Here is a 6,075-nt window from a genome sequence, read left to right on the forward strand (position 1 = left end):
TACTTCCTGATATGTTCTGGTGCCTCTCTGGTTTCACTTGTCTGGGCTTGGAACTCTCTTCCTAACAGCACTGTGGGTGTACATACACTTCATGGATGACAGTGGCTAAGAAAGCAGCTCTCTGTGTTCTTAAGAGCAATTAGGAGTGAGCAACAAATGCTGGCCCAGGCAACAATGCTCACAAACTATTAAATATTTTAAAAATAGCTTTGTTTGCTCTAGTCTATGGAGTGGGATTTGAACCCATAAATATGTGATTCAGAGGCAGGAGTTTTACCAACTGAGTCCCAGCTAACAGATTAGTGATCTTTATTAGTTATGAATTTTAATGATTGTACAATGTTTAGTAATGAAAACATAACAGTAATATACAGTGGGTTTATATAATATAGTTACTATTAGTTTTAGTTCAACATATTGAAGGGAAATTAAATCCTTTTAACTGTAGACAATCATTCAGTCATAATATGTTCATCCAGTTATTATGAATGTGCATTGAGTACATTTCTAACTTGAATTTCTATCTTGTATTCTCAGTTTTGCACATGCAAATGAAAATCATTTGAAAACCATTTGTCTCTCTTATTAGAGCTGCTGTCTTGGTATGCAATAAAAGGGTCTTTGCACCTCAAAAGGTCTGGCAAAATCAATGTCTAGAGTATTAGTAAACTGAGTGCAGAAACAGACCATTTATTGTCTCATGTTCAACAACAACAATTCACCTCAACCGAGGCCCTGATCTTTTCCAATTATTTTTCTCTTCAGATAATTTTGTAATTACCTTTGGAAGTCCTCAATCGAATCTGCCTCCACTGCACTCCCAGATAGTGTATTCCAAATCCTCACCATTCATTGTGTGAAAATGGTCATCTTCATTTTGTTGTCCTCTGGATCTTGATGCTTTACCAACTGAAACATTTTCTCTCAAACTGTTCTATCCAGACCTGTCATGATTTTCAATACCTCAATCAAATCACCTTTTAATCTCCTCCAAAGGGAATAGTTCCAGGTTCTCTAAGCTAGCCACGTCCACTATAGTTAGCCATCCCTGGGATCACTTTCATGAATCTTTTTCACTCTCTCCAGTGTGTAGGTCAGTGACCTTTCATCAAGATCTGTAATCTTCTGCTTTTCGATTAGGAATTAGATGGCTCTGAATTTGGGACCCAGAGATCATGATTTTCAACCTGCCATGGCCATTGCGATATAAGTGGGTAGTGCACAAGCTCCCATCTACCCACTTGATGTGATCAGACTGCTGTGTTGGCATTATCGGTTCACACACAGAGTACTCCTCTTGAACACTGCCAACCCCAGCTGAGCAAGATTGCCCTCCAGCATTGTTTGCAAACCAAACAGCATAGCCAACCTGCTGCTAAAGGCAGGCCCTATCTTAAAGGGAAACTGCAAAAAAAATTACCTCAATGTAAATTAGTGCCAAGTAATGGAGGCAAGTCTTCAAAAACACTAGGTCATCGTCCATATAAACTACAAAGACTGTTCATTCCAAGGAAGCAGTCCATGTTTTCTCTCCAACATAGTGACAATAGCAGAAGTAACCTAAAACCCTAAGTCCCACCCCCAAATAAATCCCAATTTTGTACTGTGGGTATGGGTTCGGCTCAGGATCCCCATAGCTTGTGGAAGCAGTTGGCCGCTTAAATCATCAGCTGCCTTAATTCCTGCAGAATTTTGGTGAGATGGGTCTCTGAAAACTGAGGCATGTAAACTAGGCCATGTATGATCAGGTCCGAAATTTGTGATTCATTTGGACAGCCAGGGAGTTCCTCTTTTGGAGAGACTGGGGAGGTAAGTTGCCCTTTGGTGGAAATAAGGCACTTCTTGGGAGATAAGATAGCACTTAAGGATTGTTGAAAGAAGGCATGTTCATGCATAAAAAGTACATAAACTCACTGATTACACCTCCTCACTAGGCATCCTGTAGATGTCTTCCTGGGTCAACTGCCCCAAATTCCAATCAAATTCCAACCCCTACCACCAAAAATGGGAAGTTCCAGGTGATTTTTTTTTAAAGGTCAGACTCATGGACAACAACAGAAATTGCTAGAAAAGCTCAGCAAGTCTGGCAGCACCTGTGAAGAAAAACCAGAGTTAATGGTTCGGGTCCGGTGACCCTTCCTCTGAACTGAGGATTCTGAGAAGGGTCACCGTATTCAAAAAGTTAACTCTTTTTTTTCTCAGATGCTGTCAGACCTGCTGAGCTTTTCTAGCAACATAAGTTTGTGCTCCTGATTTAGAGCATCCGCAGTTCTTTCAGTTTTTATTCACATTTATGGAGTCAGGAATTCTCCTATCTCTGAACACTTGAATCAGAAACGAAAATCAAACTCTCTTTCTTCCCGAGCCCAATCCCACGATGGAAAAAAGCTGCCAATGGAAAAAAAAGAAATAGCTTCAAGCCTCATCACTTGAAATCTTCACGACCTATCTTTAGGTTATTTCTGTTTAAAAGTTTTCATTGCCAGGATGGCCATCTCAGCAAGTCATGCCTGGTTTAGAATGTAGAAAATATATAAATTAGTCTGTGATGCCAACGCAATGAAGACAGCAGCAAAAGAGCTGCACAAGGTAATTTGTTATCCAAAATCTTTTCAGCTCTTTCCATTCAACCCAGGGTGATGAAGATGGTTTTACTTCTTCTTGCAGGTAGCATTAATGTAGTTTACACAAAAACCACCTTTTGACTCAGTCACTGTTACTCAGAGACAAAACTGAATGACTTGATGTGTGAGGTATACTCATGCAGAAACCTAAGTTGATGCTTGCTGTAAGCCATAATAAAGGGGGAACTGTTCATCAATTTTAAGTAAGAGCTAAGCTGTTCAGGGTGATGTCAAACCACCTGTCTTCACATATAATATAGTGTGAAGTTCCCAAAAAGAAATCAGACAGGGACTAGGCAATTAAACTAACACTTCACTTCAAAACTGTTACAGCATTTTCTAATTGCCATTTTTCTCCAGGGAATTGTGAGAAAATAACCATTGCATATATGACCTCAAAACCTGATGTCTCTCAGTGGGTAGCACAGCTAGATTCCTACAATAACAGCAATAATCACTCACACAAACTGTGTTTTCTGGGACATTAGTGAATTTGAGCAGAAGACCGAGTTGGCTCAGTCGTTAGGCTGTTCCAACTGTAATGAATTTCAATCTACAACTTTCAAAGTGTAATCAATAGAAAATTAAATGACAATTCAAAAATGTGTCACTTTACAGGCCAGTAAAGGCATGTTGCTCAATTTAATGTAGTCACTTCAATTCCTTCAGCAGAAAAGACGTTAACATATTTTTTTCACTTTACTTCAAATCTCCATTGCTTCTAGAAAGTAATGTAAGTAAGCACAGCCTCATCCCCTATGGTTCAACATCCTATCTATTATATCGGAAGAGATCTTCCTCAAACACAAAAAAATGCATTAGAAACTCAGCAGGTCCGACAGCATCTGTAGAGAGAGAAAGCAGAATTAACATTTGAGTCCAGTATGACTTTTATTCAGAACTGAAAGGAATAGAAAATATTTTCTTTATGTAGTTTTGACAGAGGTGGAAGAGGGGTAAGGGAAACAGTGGCTTAGTGGTTAGCACTGCTGCCTCACAGCACCAGGGACCCTGGGTTTGATTCCACCCTTGGGCGACTTGGTGGCTAGCACTGCTGCCTCACAGCGCCAGGAACCCGGGTTTGATTCCAGCCTCCGGCAACTGTCTGTGTGGAGTTTGCACGTTCTCCCTGTGTCTGCGTCAGTTTCCTCGGGGTGCTCCGGTTTCCTCCCATAGTCCAAAGATGTGCAGGCTAGGTGGATTGTCTGTGCTAAATTGCCCATAGTGTTCAGGGATGTGTAGATGAGGTGGATTATAGGGGGGTGGATCTGGGTAGGATGCTCTGAGGGTTGGTGTGGACTTTTTGGGCCAAAGGCCCTATTTCCACACTGTAGGGATTCTATGATCTTCTCTGACTGTCTGTGTGGAGTTTGCATGTTCTCCCTGTGTCTGCGTGGGTTTCTGTCGGGTGCTCCGGTTTCCTCCCACAGTACACAAATGTGCAAGTTAGGTGGTTTGGCCTTGATGAATTGCCCATAGTGTCCGGGGATGTGTAGGTTAGATGTGTGTTAGCTATGGCAAATGCAGGGTTACAGAGATAGGGTGCGTCTGGGTAGAGTGCTCTTCAAAAGGTCAGTGTGGACTTGTTGAGCTGAATGACCTGTTTCCACACTGTAGGGGTACAATGGTAGATGGTGTGGAGGCCCAGTGTACAAGACAATGGGATTGTTAATGATGGTGGAAGAAAAATAGAGATGTAAAATGGGTGTGAATTGAGGGAGAGACTGGTCCTCTCTGTTGAGAGCACGATGTGGAGGTGCTGGTATTACACTGGGGTGGACAAGGCCAGAAGTCATACGATACCAGGTTATAGTCCAACAGGTTTATGTGAAATCACGAGCTTTTCAAGCACTGCCCCTTCGTCAGGTGAAGTAGCAAAGTAAACAAGACACAAACAAGCCAAGCCCTGGGACTGGGAGCGAGTGTAAGAAAAGTGCAGTCAGACTTGGAGGTAAGTGCCTAAGTGGAAAATTGGGTGTGGTTCATTGTGTTGTGCTTCATTAGAACCTGGCCCAGAACAAAAAGCATGACAGCAAGGTGGTTTACTGAAATGGCAAGCAACTGGGAGGTCAGGGTCATTCCTTTGAACAGAATGGAGGTATTCCACAAAGTGGTCACCCAGTCTGCATTTGGTCTTGCCAGTGTAACAGAGGCTGCATTGTAAACAGCAAATAAAGCAGACTAGACTGAAAGAACACAAATGAAATGCTGCCTTACCTTGGACACCGTTTGACCCTTGGAGATTGAGGAAGGAGGAGGTGAATAGGTCTGAGAAAGGGATCTATTTCTTCTTGTTACAGGAGCTAGCGCATCAAAATTTTTATGTACAGGTACATTGAGAGAAGGCAGTAAAATTTCAGACAGGCTGTCCTCATCTCTGAGAGAGTCCTGTAACAGTTAAATAAATAGGAGAATCCTTATGAGGGTTCCACCCCCACATGTAAGGTCTAGACAGCTCCTTATTTAATATGATAAATAGGGACAGTCGACCTAGGGCAGCAATTCTTATTGATATTTTCAGTGGAGTGTTAAGTAAAGAAAAATAGAAAGAGCATGTTTTTCTACATAACCTTTCACCAGCTAAGGACATCCCAAAGGGTTTCACAGTCAATAAAGTACTCTTGAATTATATTCATTATTATAATGTAGGAAACAGCCAGTTTGCACACAAGTTCCCACAAACAGCAATGCATTAGTGACAAGATCATTTGTTTTAGTAATGTTAGTTGAGGGATAAACATTGTCCACAATATCAAAGAGAACTCCCCTGCTCTTCTATGTAGTAGAACAATTGGAGAGGGCAGAGACTTGGTTTAATATCTCATCCACAAAGTGGCATCTCTGACAGTGTAACACTCACTTAAAACTGCATTAATGTGTCACCTGTATTACGTGCTGGAGGCTCTGGAAGATGAGTCCTGTATGAAAGGTCACGTGCCTTACTTGATTTCACACTCCAATAAACAAAACAATGAGAAGCAATAACAAAGCATCAATATATTTTAAATTAAGTGAACCTGAATGAGTCAGTTTTATGGGCTGCTCTGTTTTGGGAGGGCAGAGCACTGGTTCCTGACTGATTCTACCATCCCAACAGCACCAGAACAGAAACTGTTGCTCTGTGTGGACCTTATGTGTGTTCTTGAGGGCAGTTCATCAAAATAGGATCTGGATGTTTCCTGTGCAGGCCACTGGGTAAGAGGGCAGTGATCTTCCTCCCAATGCATGAGGCATCCACTGAGAGTCCAAGTCTGGCTGGTTACCTATCCAGCACAATGAAGGGTTTGCAGTATTATTGATGTGAAGCAAGTGTGGTAACAAGATGGAGGAGGAATATATAGAGCCTCTGTTCACAATCTTGCTTTGACATATTGGTCAGAAGAATGCCTTTTTTTGAATCTTTGATTATTATTGAGTATATATATATTATTATTGGGCATATTAATGAATG

At 41.5% G+C, this 6,075-nt stretch overlaps 1 protein-coding gene across 1 annotated transcript in view; it reads left to right on the forward strand.

Moving 5' to 3' along the window:
* Positions 1 to 6,075, forward strand: part of LOC109912174 (serine/threonine-protein kinase 32B-like) — an 860,354-nt gene that overhangs the window by 251,542 nt on the left and 602,737 nt on the right. The window lies entirely within an intron of this gene.

Source organism: Rhincodon typus, chromosome 12 (assembly GCF_021869965.1).
Source record: "Rhincodon typus isolate 14 chromosome 12, sRhiTyp1.1, whole genome shotgun sequence".
In the NCBI taxonomy this organism is placed as follows: Eukaryota; Metazoa; Chordata; class Chondrichthyes; order Orectolobiformes; family Rhincodontidae; genus Rhincodon; species Rhincodon typus.